Source organism: Hesperophylax consimilis, chromosome 30 (assembly GCF_061612785.1).
Source record: "Hesperophylax consimilis isolate HC1 chromosome 30, BYU_Hcon_1.0, whole genome shotgun sequence".
NCBI lineage: Eukaryota > Metazoa > Arthropoda > Insecta > Trichoptera > Limnephilidae > Hesperophylax > Hesperophylax consimilis.
Genome location: NC_142865.1, coordinates 16,578,395 through 16,594,900, shown reverse-complemented (window position 1 = coordinate 16,594,900; position 16,506 = coordinate 16,578,395).

Sequence of the window (16,506 nt, the reverse complement as noted above, 5' to 3'; positions counted from 1 at the left end):
ATACACACTCCGATGGGGAGAGTCGTACAGAACATGCCACTACGATAAATCAATGGATATTAAAAGAAACCTTTTGCCCCTTTTGTTATTATAAAACCAAATCAAACATCAGTTAAAGCCAACAGCTTAACTATAACTTTCCAAGTCAGTTTTTTAATGTCAATTAATTCGCTGTTTTTTTATTGTATATCCTGATTAACAACTCTGTGCGTGCCACAGGGTATCAGCACTCCATTGTGGACTGCTAATTTCGCTTTATGCACTTATATAGACATACTCGAGGCAACTAATAGATTTATCCTAGTTACCAAATAACATGAAAATCTTGCAATATTTAGTTTTAATAAAATTCATAACAGCCCATTCTTCTTGGAATGCTATGGCTTGTACGTGTCTCAAAACTTCAGCCGTAGTCGTCACCATTATTTGAGATACCACACGGCATAACAGATGTTCTAGCACAACATAAGGACTGGTGCAATTCGAATGACATTTTTTTAAACAGTGGATCTATTTAATTCCTCTTTAAGTAGCCTTAAGGCGACACATATGTTTAAATTATTTCTGATAAACGTATTATCCCTATGGATACAAGTTATTTATATTTAAGATTAATAAAAACAGGACTTTCAATTAAAATATTTTATCAAAAACTGATTTAAAATTTTATAAAACGTTTTACAACTATAAAATTAGCGGTAAGCACCAGATTTTATTTTTCTAGACGATGAATTAGTAACTTCCCGAGAAATCCCTCTAGAAACATTTGAGATTTTAGTAATACTTTCATCAGAAATAATTAAAATAAACCTAACGGAAAGATCAATTTTCTAGGACTTACTTTCAACTTAATAGTGTTCTTATTTTTCGAGTAAAAATTTTATCTCTAAATTAACTTTCAACAAAAACTTTATATTACGCTGATGCGATTATTTTTATTTGTATTTCTATTATCCCTAGCATTATCTATTATTTTTATTTGTATCCTACCTTATTTTTATTTTTAGCTTTATGTTTACAAGATTCACCTACTCCAATTCTTTTCCTGTATGTGATCATGTACATAATATTATATAGTCAGTATTGGTTATTTATGAAGGGAAAGAACTATTTTAAAGAATACCTGACATCATTAAATAAGTTCATTTGCTTTATTATTCTTTTTTTTCATTTCAATTCTGTTTAAAATTTCTTTTTAAAATAATAACTTAATTTTTCTTTATTTTCATCGCTTTCTTATTTTCAGTTAAACCTATTTAACCTATACCTATTTTGTATAATTATACACAAATTTCGACTACCATAATACGGACATGTGTCTAGTGTGGTAGTCGAAAAGCATGTAAAAAACCTGTATCCAAATATATTTTTATGAATAAAGAAAAAAAAAAAAAAAAAAAGAAAAAACTGCTAGGGCAAACTCGACCGTAGGTCTATCCATTACACTAGGCCGCGCCGAATATTGTTTTTACACGAGTTCATTACTTATGACGTTAAGATTCCCACTTTATTTTAGAGATTTGCAGAGATGTGCAAAATGGGTATCCAAAACCATTTGAAATGCAAAATGGAAATGGGTCAAAACTTTTCCATTTGAAAATGCAAAATGCAAAATGAGTTTTGGAAAAGCATTTCAAATACAAAATGCAAAATACCTATTTTCAAAATGCAAAATGGTTTCTCAAGTCAAAAAATAAAATAATTATAGAATTTTGTCATTTAATAATGGACATCAATGTAGAACAAACAAATTACTTGATGGTAAATCCAAAAACACCAGGACTACAAATTATGAAACCACAAAAAATTTGCGCGGGACTAATATAATAATACACATAATCAATAACAACAATTCAAATACAAAATAAAATATTAGAATAAATAATTTTATAAAAACCCCTTTGTAACTACGTCCTCCAACTAAATGCATTTATTTTTCATGTATATTTATAATATTGTCGTACCTGTACCTACTCCATAGTTTAAAGTGTATACAACCTTGTAATATGTATTTTGATTTAGTCAAGCATGTAAATATTCTTTAAGTATCTGAATACGTTTGTCTCGACACAGGTGTACCCTAGTGAGACAGATGTCGATAAATACACGTAAAAAACTTTATATTGATAAATAAATAAAAAAATAAAAATAAAATGTTGCCAACGTAAAAACATATAAACTGCTATCTAACATTTAATATTACAGCGTCATGGCCCCATGTTCAGTATTTGAATCAGTATTTTTTGTAATGGTATCACTCAATTGCCAGGGCTCCTACCAGGGAGCAACTTGACAAATGTAAATTATCTCTCATAGCGAGGTTGAGGACCGACTGATATTTGGGGCTTATGAAAAAAAGTTGAGTGGAGATAGTAGGAAGAATGTTGCAAAAAAGCATTTAAAATGGAAAATGCATTGAGAAAAGCATTTAAAATGCAAAATGGTTTTTAGAAAAGCATTTAAAATGTAAAATGGAAAATACCCATTTTGCATTTCCATTTGAAATGGATTTATTTGAAATAAAGCACATCTTAAGATTTATTAATTTCAGAATGGGTATTACAAGGGAATGCGTCAACTATGATTATCTACTATGTCAGCTTAATTTATTAAAATTATCTGAACGTAGAATAGTTAATGACTTGAAATGTTTATATAAAATCATAAATTCAATAATTGACAGCCCTGAACTATTATATTTGATTTCCCTACATATACCTCGTTAACCAACATTGAGGCATTATCTACCGTTCTATGTTGATAACTCCAACACTGAATCTCAATTCTATACCCCCGTTCGCCGTATACAAAATTTGGGTAATGACTATAAAGATGTTGTTGATATATTCAACACATCATTCACCACATATAAACAAGTCATTACCCAATTTATTTTGGAAAAAAGAATATCAAATACAATATAATTTAATTACAGAAACTAAGTAGCTTCATTTAATTTCGTTTTTGATATTATTTTTGTAAGAGGTTGTGTTTTATTATGTATTCTATTTCCTTTGATTTTGTTTTGTGATTTTACTTTGATTTGTTTTATTTTTGATTTGTTGTGTTCTTTGTAAAAAACAAGAAAATAACATGTAAAAGCCCTGCCGGGCGTAAATTTATAAATAAATAAATAAATAAATCTCTGGAGATTTGATAGGGAAAATTCAGCCGCAGGTCTGTCCAATATACAGGGCTACGCATTGCATATTCTGTGCATGTCTGCTTAACTTACGTCGTTAAGATTCTAGTTTTATTTAAGGATATTGTCTCGTCTTGTAGTGAGTGTTCAAGGATGGTTTGAAAGGGAGATATGTAAATATGAATGTTAGAGGGAGCGCGCTAATATTAAAACAACTATATTAATTAAACGAAAAAGGTGAAAATATTTAATAAAACACGACTCGTTTGAAATAGAGCAAAAATCTCTCGATAAATTCTTTTGTTGAATTTAAAGACACCCTGTGAATTTTTTCATGCCTATAACATATTAAATAAAAGAAGAAAACGTGTTTTAAATAATTTTCGGAACTTACTTCGCGATTCTTGTGTTTTCAAGGAAATTTTAAAGAAAAGATTTTGTGTTAAATTAAGGATTTATTAATACTTCGCGTATTACAATGGTGACTGGATAGTCGACCTAACTAGGAGCTGGCTAAATGAGATCTAAAAACACCAAGTTTGTCTGGGAGCATTCTAACTGGCCCTGGCGACTACTGAATACTAGCTGCCATCTTGCGGACTTCCAAGCAAGCTCTATGCACTGCCCTCTATGAGTACATATGTGAAGCTCTTACTTCAAAACAGCGATTATTTTTCTATCGAGGGAATTTCATGTAATTAACGTTTCGGCATTACAAATGTATAGAAATTATCTTAAAAAATAACATAAATTTATTTTGGACATTAAAAACTTAAACAGTTAACGAGAAACTTGTTATAAATCGGTAGAAATTGGGTATGCGGGGGTTTAAGGCGAAGCTTAATGCCAAATCACTATTTTGATTCATCTTTATATCGAATTGGTGTATATTATGAATACCGAAAAATTTGCTTTAGATTAATTGAAGGTTTTCCTATCGTTTCGCTTCAGAAGAATACAAATAAATAACTAAATTACTCAATAAAAAATATAAATGTAAACTACTAAACAAAATATTTTTTCAATAAAAATGTATGAAAGCATAAAGGAATAATTTAAAAAAAAATACAGTATTATAGCTAAGATTATCTGTGACAGTTTCACTTGATTAACTTGTTTGCTTTCTCATAAAATTATTTGCAAAATAAATAAAAAGCAGTTTTGTGCTTGAAATCGAATGTTTCTATACTCCGTTTGTCAAGCGATTTTAATGCCTATTACCTACAATATAAAGTACACCAAGAATATACACATTTTTGGCTTGTAGCTTCCTATTAAGACATGTTTTGTATAATTTTATTCCCAGGTGTTAAGAACGTAAGAATTAGAAGACTGTACTGTAAATGGATTAATTATCTGTCGTACAATGATGATAAACGAAAAAAAATAATCGTATACAATGTTTACAACGACATAAAAAATGATTATTAATGTCAGATTTAATATAACAACTACAGAGATAATTTTAAAGTTTCATCAGACAAGAAAAACTTTTTAAATACAATAATAAATCTTAAACATGACATAAAATCTCTACTTGTTTTCTCAAAACTTGTTAAAATTAAATTTAAAATTTCAGAAGCAAATTCTACTGAATCTACTTTACACTAATGATAGCAGTTAGCATAATTATATGTTTAAATACATCTGCGGGTCACATCTAAGCGGGTTGACATAATAAATTTGTTTTAATTAATAACACTGTATATAAAAAGTATAGAAGCGTTTTACGGGCGTGTCAGCGTGACCTTAGTATATTAAAACATTAAAAAAATCAACGAGTAAAAAAAACGGATTTTTATTTACAGATTTTTTTAAAATATTTAATTTTTTTGGTTTAATTTGAAGATTGAGGATTCAACCTTCCTCCCCAGGGACTTGAGTCAACTATGTTAACAACTTCATAAATTGACCACTAATTGGTTTCATCAATTAGGTAGAAAGGTGAGTGAACTTTTACTACACAAAAATGAAATCAAACACAAACCAAAAACAACAACAAAAACTCAACCATGAAATACAAATAAACCATGTAAAAGATACCTTTATGTTCTAATCTTTATCATTATGTGTATATATGTACCTACCAAGTACTTTTAAATTAGAATGCTACCCAAGCAGCAGTTAATCTTATGTTTAATTGGATATTTTATTTTACTCTATTTCTTCTCTTTGTTATTCATATTTATAAAAAAATATGTTAGTAGGCTTAGGCACCAGTTAAAAGTACATATACCTATTATTTCATTATTATTTTAATACTATACTTATCAAACAACTTATCAAAATGTTAATACTCATCCTAATTTGACTGTCCTAAAACGGGAATCCTCCTAGATGGGCAGTCAAAACATTTCTTAAATAATGTATATAAATGTATAATCTTTTACTAAATAAAAAAAATAAAAAATAACTGAATCAAATCCCGCTTGCGTCAGACAGACATTTATTTAATGTTTCAACTGCTGTAATAAATATCATTCAATTTCAGAGAAATGCGTATATGTCGCGTGTGTATACGTGTTTGCCACCAAAAGACGATAGAATGCATTGTCATCGACAACGTGTCTGTCTGCTGAGCTTCAGCACGATCGGATGTCGGGAAGTGGGTGAATATCCATTTCCAATATTTGCATTTATTTATTCAACAAAACAAAATCTAAACTCGAAGAGATGTATTTTAAAATATTTATTTCGGTTGTCTGTGCGTACTGCGTAACTTAAAATAGTTTTAAATTAATGCAGACAGGCGATAAAGTACGAAAATACCAATGTATGTACGTCGTGCGTAACTTTGGTTCAATGAAATCAAATTTTCTTAAATTTTAAGTATCATTCATTCATTTCTATGGATTATCGGCTCAGTGGTTAAAACAGAGTCATGGTAATTAATTATAATAAAAATATAATAAAGGTTATTTATGAATTTGTTGTCGGGCAATAAACACTTTGTAAGATGGTGTTAGAAGCAATTAAAGATAATGCACTGAAATTAACATTAAGTTAGTGACGAGGTTTATATTAATACTTCTTATGTTCGTTTCTGTTATAAGTGGAGTTATTACGAAAGGTAAGGTTTGTAATCTACACGTTAATAGATTGCGATAATCGAATTATTTTATGAAAACACACTTTTTACAAGTTATGCTTAGAAATATCAAGAATAATTATTTGTTTTTGCCTGTATATATGCAATATGAATACGAATAAATAGTTTATTCCGTATTCAAAATCAATTCTTTCAAGAAAGGCATACAAATACAAAAATGGATTGATACACCGATACAGAATTGTATTTTTATGCCTTTCTTGGAAGAATTGAGTATATATACGGACTTAACTATTTATTCATATTCATAATACGTATGTATGTTCATAAAATAATTAAATTAACGACATCTATAAACGCGTAGATTATAATGTACGTTACGTTTACCCTTAGGCCCCGGATACCCAATTTCTATCGATTTATAACAAGTTCCTCATTAAGGCGATGCACTACGTAGCATTGAAAAATCGTGTGTTTTTGGTTTGAAAATTTGGTCGCCTAGAAATGTTTCAGATGCCTTAAATAAATACCGCGAGTATAACACATCTTGGCCTTTGAAATGATCGAGTATATTTTTTACATAAGTCTTTTTATAAGCTCAGAAAAAAATAATTAATAAGGCCTATGAAAACTGTTTTCAAGTTCAAAATTTCCTACTTACGAACTCATTTTCGGTTATGGTTTTATTGTATAATGTGGCAAATTAAATTCTTTATAAAATGATCTGAAAACATTTAAATATTTATGCCTGAACATCCACAAAATAAAATAAAAGGCACTTTTTGGCCATGTTTTTTTCTCGCCTAAATCAAAACTGCTGGATGGTGTTAAGCGGGAATTTAAGCCTTATCGCCATCTACGTAAGAAGTGTTATTGATGGCGGTCCGATTCAAAATATTACACGACGTAGTGCATCGCCTTAACTCTTTAAGTTTTTGAGTTCCAAAAAATATATATGTTATTTTTGAAGATAATATCTGTACATTTATTATGTCGAAACGTTAATAATATGAAATTCCCTCGATAGAAAAAAAATCGCAAAGTCACGAAGAATCTCCGAAAATTATAAAAAGCACGTTTTTTTCTGTTATTTAATATGTTATAGGCATGAAAAAATTCACAGTGTATCTAACGCAACTAAAGCATCTGTTTTTTGGTTTTTGTTCTATTTTAAACGAGTCGTGTTTTATTAAATATTTTTACCATTTTCGCTTATTATCGTTTTTTTTAATAGTAGCGCGCTCCCTCTAACATTCGTATTTACATATCTCCCTTTCAAACCATCTTAGAATTTGAATGCCTATTACCTACAATATAAGGTATACCAAGAATATACACATTTTTGGCTTGTAGCTTTCTCTTATGCGAAAATGGTGAAAATATTTAACTAACAACTACCACTAAAAATCACACTCCTTATGTATAGCGATAAGGTTTAAATTCCTAGATTAACACATTGATTAATTCATTGCTTTTCACCAACAGCCCGTTTTGTTTTATGCAAGAAAAAAACATCGCCAAAAAGTCTGTAATATCAAATTTTGCCAAGTTCAGGCCCAAATATTTTAATATTTAACCATAATTTTCACGAAAACTTATTATGCCACATTAAACAATAAAACCATAATCAAAAAGAGGTTCGCAAGTAGGAGATTTCGAACTTTAAAGTAGTTTTTATTTGCCTGATATATTTTTTTCTGGGCTTATAACAAAACTTATCAAATAAGATTTTGAATTACTTAGCTTGTGCTTCGCCTTATTAAGCTATTGACATAATTCACCATTACAGCTGAGCGCCCGCTATGCCAAAAAATGAAGGCTTTCGTAGTCAAGGGGTAAGGATCTTGACTAGCAATCTGGAGGTTGCGGATTCAAATGTTAGTTTTTTGTTATTTCATAATTAATTCATTAAAAATAATATATAGTATATTTGCTGCACGTTCCAGTATCGCCCTTAGAATTGGCGACCAGATCTGAACATCCAGGTACTTCCCCAATTTCCTCTTGCCGATCTCCTTCCCATCACCACTACCTTCAGCCTCAGACATACCCCGATTGGGGATGCCATAATCTCACTTGCACGAGACAGATGAAAATCTTGTGCGGTAAGAATACGAAAAGTTAAGAATTTAAAAAAATTAAACTGTCAAATAATATTTTTAGACGGTATCTACTAAGATAATTGTAATTTTTTAAAATTTTCTTTTACTCGGGCGAAACCGGGTAGTAAAGTTATTGTACTAATTACATTTGTAACGACTCATTGAACAGCATCCATTGTCCTCGAACTCCCCCTAATTTATTAGAATTCGTGATATACGAAGTAACAATTACCATTAATAGTGAAATCAACGCAGTAATTACTTGTATTATATAACCGTGGTGGATGCAGACTCCAAATCTCTTTTTTCATTACCTTCCGCAATTTATTGGCAGAATAAAAATTCTTCACAGGGATGATCAAGACTACAGTTATTCGTTGGTATCATTCGTGTAATGTTTATCCAACTTTACATCTGGCTGCCTGAGAGTTCTCCAGGCTGCCGCTTGGCAGTCCTGTTTTTTTCTCATCTACTAACCGACCCCTATCGTAAGAAACCATTCCCGTTCATGTACCTTATATGACGTATTTTTTACGAAAAATTCGTCCACTATTTCCATGCCTGCGCGGAACCCTCCAAGAGGGGCACAGGCAGACCAACTTTTCTAAAGCTTACTAAACGTATATTCTCACTACATAGTAGTTTTATCTGTGTACTCGTTGACGTATGGTTTTTCTTATGAAGATCATAGGCTATAAACCTTAACCTACGTTTTACGTATTCAACCTAGTTTTTGTTTCATCACTTATTATGACTTTATATCACTCTTAAAAGGCGTTGAATTGGTGAAAATTGAATTGTCACTGTGTTGATTTATCATGGAACCGACAGGATCGCTGTCTACCTATGTAAGCTACGCGCGTCGCGCCTGCTAGTCAGTCTAGTAATCACCAATGCGTCCCTTTCTTCATTTTACTCACCAGGATTACATCAGCCTTGCATTCTCTGCAAATCTCCACATTTCTCACACGATCATAGGTGGTTTTACCAAAAATATACCTCAGAGATTTCATTTCTACAGCATTCAGTCTACTTTCATCCTTTCTCTGCCAATTCCATGCCTCACTTCCATACTTCAGGGTTGGTTCCAGCACTCCGTTGTGAACAGCTAACTTCGCATCTTTGGACGTTTTTTTGTTAGCACCAACTGCGTTCAGTCCTCCATTAATGAAGTTACCTGCATTTACCCATCTTTCAACATCTCTGTCAGCCTTCCCATCTCTCGTAAACATACTTCCTAAATTCACAAACTCATCCACCTGCTCCAAGTATTCCTCATATTTCGCTTCTTTGGACATTTTTTTGTTAGAGCCAACTGCGTTCAGTCCTTCAATAATGGAGTTACCTGCATTTACCCTTTTTTCAACATCTCTGTCAGCCTTTCCATCTCTTGTAAACATACTTCCTAAATACACTCATCCTTTCATATTTTTATACCAGTTCCATGCCTCACTTCCATATATTAGGGTAGGTGCCAGCACTCCCTTGTGGACTGCTAACTTAGCTTCTTTGGACAATTTTTTGTTAGCGCCAACTGCGTTCAGTCCTCCATTAATGTAGTTACCTGCATTTACCCATCTTTCAACATCTCTGTCAGCCTTCCCATCTCTCGTAAACATACTTCCTAAATACACAAACTCATCCACTTGCTCCAAGTATTCCTCATTCACAACTACCCTGAGGGTTTCTCATTTGCACAGCAATCAGACTCATGTTATATTTGGTACGCTTATCTGAATTATTGATACAATCATTTTCCATTTTGAAAATGACAATCAAATTCATAACTCTAATCCAAGTTATTGAACCAGAGTTACCACCACTAACAGACAGATTCTCAACATAAATTAGTACATTTGATGATAAAAATAATAAAATACCATTTTATTTGAATAGTATGAACATGTCGTCTTTTATTATTTCTTCTCAGCCAATATAAGATCGTTTCCAATGAGAGAGTTAGATTCCATGCCGTATCCACAGAATTAATATAATTTAGTTTCCGGGCAATGGCAGATATAATAATATAATTTTAGTTCTACGTTATATCCAGACCAGGAAAGATTATCGGTTATATTACCGACCCGGAGAGAATTATACGAGATGCTTGTTATGTTATAACTACCCGGAATTATATTAAGAGGAACGACATGGACACAGCATCCTTCATACACATTTGAATTTAACCGGATTGAATATTTATTTTTTTAATCAAAGAGAGCAAATAACTAGTACGGATATGTGCAATTTTATTGGTTTGTGTTGTACATTGTGAAATATAGACCATTAAGAAATTCATGGAGGCAACTTTCGATTTTTTTTGTGAGTTAAATATAATTCTTTTTAAATAACTTATATCATTGATGTCGCTATTCCAAATTCCTGTAATATTAAAAAATCTGCTAATGAAACAATAAGAAAATACACAGATTTAGGAAATGAAATAAAAAGAATTTGGCATTCTCAGACTATAAAAATATTACCATTCGCTATTTCGGCTACTGGCATTATACCTAGCTCTCTTATTAAAAATTTAGGCGTATTAGATCTATCAAAAATTTATATATAAAGATGCAAAAGTCGGTCATTTTGAATACATGTAGGATAACGAAAGATTTTTTAAATATTTATGTTGAGGGATCTATAGGCGATAATAACTAGGCGATAATAACTAACAATACTCTAGGGCCGAGGGTCGCATATTTTTGTGCACGGCTTCTTCACTTACGTCTTTAAGATTCCGACTTAAGTTTAGGGTAGTTATTTTGTGTCCTACTTTTTTTTGTATTTCATTGAAGAACGTTGAGTCTATTCTTATTTTTGAAAGTCAAATGAATATTTAAAAGCTCCACAGCTAACCATGGAGATGATAATGCAAAATATTCTGATAACTAGACCATCCTGAGAGTGGTAGATACTCTCAGTATCGCCCTGTCAAAAAATATCCATTTAGAATCGAAACATTGTTGCTTGAAATATTATAAGCTGTGTTTAGAGACCAGATCTGAATAGTCAGGTACGTCCCACTCCTCCTCTTCCCCATCGCCTTACCACCTTGAACATCGAAACATTCCCCAACTGGGATTCCGTAGTTCCACTGGCTGTAGACATAAGGCACTCTTACACGGCAGTCATACAAAAAATCTCACAGATTCAACTTTGCCTATTCAAATTAATTATTATTAAACCAGAGCAGACCTGTGAAAAATCACGGAATAGTCTGAATTCAAGTTAAAATTTAGAAAATGACATTTACAATAACTTTATATTATAATATGTTTATATTTTTACTTTTAAAAAGAAAGACAAACATTCCCAGGTTACGAATAACCTGACAATATTTTAAAATCTCCTACTATCACCACAGTAAGCTAAAAATGTTGCTTTTGTTGTGATAGGACTTAGCCAGCCAAAAAATTGAACACACGACGCCTGGGTGGGATCCAAACGCGATGCCGAAGATAGACAGTTTATCTCTTGTGTGAATTCTTCACACAATCAGTTCCAATTTTGAAAATGGCAATTAAATTCAAAGCAAATCTGAGATCACTGAACCCGTAGAATAAAGAAGAAAACTAGAAGTGAATTGTGGGCGTATTTCGTAATCCAAATATTTGACGAATCGGGACTTAAATTTTTCAATATAAAACTTTGTTTACGTAAGTGAGACAGAGCGCTAGGCTATTGGGCTAAATAAAACATTTGTATGGAAGGCACTTTGAACGTTCTTATTTATTATGTGATTGAATCAGAGTTACAAAGACAAACAGACTCACAACCGAAATTAGTATTTATAATGATTTGTAACTAGTTTGTAAAAAATATCTTGTCTTCCTGGAAATAATTATAATTGCGAAATCCAAAGAACAATGATAATCACCATGATGTATAATCATTTTTTTAAAATCCGTTATGTATTGCCTTTCTTTCTTGATAAAAATTATATAAAAAAATTACCTAATGTTTACAACAGCCACGATAATAGTCTCGTTAGAACAATGAACTTTCTAAAACAGCCGAGAGATGACACTAGGTCACCGTTATTAGTTATTACACGGAAAAGAGAAATTTAACAATCGTATTATAATGAGTATGAGAAGCAAACAAAACAACTTCGATGAATTATGAGGCATAATATTTGGAATCCACAATATAAACAATACATAGATGGTATAGAACGTATCCAATACAAATTTATAAAATACTAGCTGACGTGCACCCGGCGTTGCTGGGGGTTATCCTTAGGAAACAGATATATATCATAGTGGACTTTTCTGAAGGTTTTTTTAAGATATACAATTCCGCAGTACTCATCATTACATTATTTTGATTTATCTCGTAAGGTTTAGCAAGCGTTACAAAATATCGACTTTTCTCTACATTATATAAATAAAATATGCACGTGTTATATATGTAAACCTTCAGGAAGAAATTCTCTAAATGATAGTAAAAACCCAATCGAAATCTGTTACGTAGTTTAGAAGAACTAAAAGCACAAACAGACAGACGCGGATAGTGATATTGTTTTATACTATTTAGAGATTTTTCCTCCAAATTCAACAATAACTTTGAATGTACATTTCGATCTTTACAGCAAAGGCAAGGAGTAGCTAATTTAACGTTTATAGACATACTTTTCAACAATAACATCGAATGTACTGAATGTCTGTCCCTTATTCATTCTAACATGCCTTTGAGACGTACACGACATACAGTGCTATTCCACACGCTTAATTACAAAACAAATGCAGCATCTAATTCGCCAATTAACCGAGATATTCATACTTTAAATTATATTTATATAAACTCAAAAATTGACATTTTTTCGAATTCACTGCCTTAATTCAAACTTGGCATTATGTCAATAATATAATATTCAATGCGCATACATATACACACACACAAATTCAGATCCTGCGTAGAAAAGTTCCACAATGGACAGCGCTGCGAACCTTTGCCTTACTTTAGCAAACTTTACTCTTCTAAAGTCTGTTTCTTTTAGTGTGCGCTCTTTGGTGATCAATGTAGGACTGATGTCATAATTTGTTCAAAGGACTCTCTTACCCTCCTGGTGCCATAAACATGGTTTCGCTCCAGCTCGTCGAATTGGTACCTTATTGGCAAGTCTAATATTTCGAATGTCTATGGTTGCAAACCAGGCAATGAGGCAATTCGTCTTTTTCAACGTCGTGAATTCATTTTAACATCAAAACACGCCTAAAATTCATTTTACAGCGGTCATCTTGAAGAAAGATCTACACCATTACTTTTAATCCTCCCCATTATACTTCTGTCGGCTTTAAGAGATTATGTTTTCTCGTCCTTTCTTCTTTTCTTTCTTTACAAATGGTTTTTAATGATTCGGTTTTCTATTGCATTCATTCTGCTTTCGCCACTTGCCCGTTCCCTTCATCTGTATTCAGCAGTGAAGGGATGAACCGAAGGAACTGTGATATGGGCGTGTCCGTGTGTAAAGTAAACTCATTTATACCAAATTAGATTCATTAGACTCATTTTAGATTCCGAAATTTCAGTCCGTTCGGTGCCATAGAATCTGAGAAAACGACTCCAAATTCAAACCCAAGTCTTGCAATTGTGCCCGTAAAAATGATGATTTTTTCCAGAAATGCTACCTTATGCAGATTTTCATTTTGATTTCGGTTCAGACCATTATTTTTAGTGTGATTTCAGTCCGTTCGTCGCCATAGAGCCTTAGAAAACGACTCTTAAAGTTCGAACCCATGACTTGCAATTGTGCCCGTAAGAATGATGATTTTTTTTTAAATGCTATTTTATGCAGATTTTTATATTGATTTCGCTTCAGACCATTATTCTAAGAAATATCCCAAAATTTCAGACCGTTCGACGCCATAGATCCTGTACTGGACGGGAGTCCGCACAAGACTGTAGATTTAGGCGCCGGGTCCAAACCGTGTCTTCAACCGATGAGATGCTCCTTTACGGCCGATGATGATGATTGTAGTTGATATTGTGATGAAATCTGCCTCCCGCACCCAGGCTTGGTGAATGGTGGGCACTGGGTGTGCTTTCGTCTCTGCTCGCTTCTGGTGTTGGCGGTTTTCCAAAGGAGGGCCGGCTGGTCTCGAAGAGGTAACACCAGAAGATCTTGGAGCAGCAGACTTGGCGAGGTGAGGCAGATGTTGGGCAGGAGTCACTTGTAGATAATAAAACGCTTGGTTTTGGTGGTAAAGATGAACTGATTTATTTTGAATTATGGGGCTGCTTATATTTAATTAGCCTGACTCGCGCCCGACATTGGGCTAGGAGCCCAAAAGTGGTGGGGGGTTGTACCCGCGCCAACAATGAGTTTATAGCCTCCGACAAGATGTTGCATGCATTAGGGCAGAAAAAAACCATCCCTCAGGTCGCGAGAAATAGTCCTTAGCTGGACTGCACCTCGCAAAATGTAACAATATGATATTATATGCATATTCATTTTGTCGGTAGTACTGGTGATAGTAGTCGCTTAAATTTGCGAGTTAGAAAAGATTTTGAACGCTTACATGAATGACAATTACATAGTTTAAATGCATAGTAGTTATAGGAATGTGTATCTTGACAACTAGATTTTTTGTTTGTCAAGATACGACAAAAAATAAGAAATGTTTGTAAAATAAATGTGTAAAAATGATCTCAAGCGATCAAATTTGTAAAATATGTTAAGTTAGTATTTTTCCGAGGTCCCCCGTAACATAGCGCTCAGAAAGAGATAAGATTCACTATGCTACGAGGTTCCTGGATTTTTGTACACGCAAAAAGGGTAAAAAATATTGTTCAAAAATGGGTTTCCATATGGGTGAAAAACAGCTTTTTTAATATCTCCTCAGCGGTAGTATATCGAAAATAGTGTTTATTTGACTACCGCCGAGGGGATGAACAAGTAAAATATACATATTTGCAATGTTTAAAAATTGATTTTTCCTAGTAAATTTTACATAGAAAAAATGCTGGACATTGATCCACGCGGCAGGTAAGCCGGCGATGTGGTATCGAAGCCATTCGGAGTCAAAGTTTTCAAGCCGCTTGGGCCGAAAATTGGACAAAATGACCAGTGGCGGGGAGTGGTGATTTTGCCAGTGGCGTGGAGTAGGGACATTTTATAAAAGTAAAACAATTTTTATGAAATTAAATAATATGGTCAACTACGTCCGTTACAGATCCTGAGAACACGACTCCAAAGTTCGGACCCAAGTCTTGCATGTGTGCCCGTAAAAATTATGATTTTTCCAGAAATGCTACTTTATGAAGATTTTCATTTTGATTTCGGTTCAGACCATTATTCTTAGTAGGATTCCAAAATTTCAGTCCGTTCGTCGCCATAGAGCCTTAGAAAACGACGCTCAAAGTTCGATCCAGAGTATTACAGTTGTGCCCGTTAGAATAATGAATTTAACTCCTGCAGAAATCGATCAACATTTGTTTTTCAAATATATTTTTTAAATGTGAATAACGCACAAGAGTTCCAAATACACCATTAAGGTTATGGAATCCCCGATTGGGTGTGTTGTGAGGCTGAAGAGGGGGGAGATTGGGATGAGGAAGGTTAAGGAAGTACCTGTCTATTCAAATCTGGTCACCAAACATGGATAAAACCAAACCACAGAACTTAATTAAATAAAAATTTACTGCGCTCGCTGCAATTTGAACTCGCAATCTCTAGTTTTGTATTCGGGAATCTAAACTTCCGAACACGGAGGCTGTAGATTCATCAGTCTGCCTAGAGTCTAGTAGTCAAAATTTCTTTTGAAATGTGTTATGGGCGTGTCCGTGTGTCTTTATAAAGCTATTTTTTTCCTTACTTTTGTTGATATTGAATAAAAAAAAATTTCACAATATGGTTCTGATACCTACCCTGATATACGAAACTGAGACAAGGAACTAGCAAAGGAAGGGTTAAAGTGTGAGATACCTGAGGCGTACGTCTGTTAAATCCATGTAGGCATGATTGAAATTCTGTTTTAAGCAGATGAAGGATTTCTTTAGCCTGCATGGATTTGAAGGGTCATATTTAAAATGACCTCATTAATTTTCTTTCAGAGACACTTCTAGATATTTTCCGTCCAGTGGTATTAATGCTTTCAGCTTGTTCATCCCATGTTATAAGTAATAAGCAATGCCTCAATTGAGGAACGCAAACACAACAGTTTGCACACAGCGGGTATGGGTACCGCCGTCCAGGGAACCATTATAAA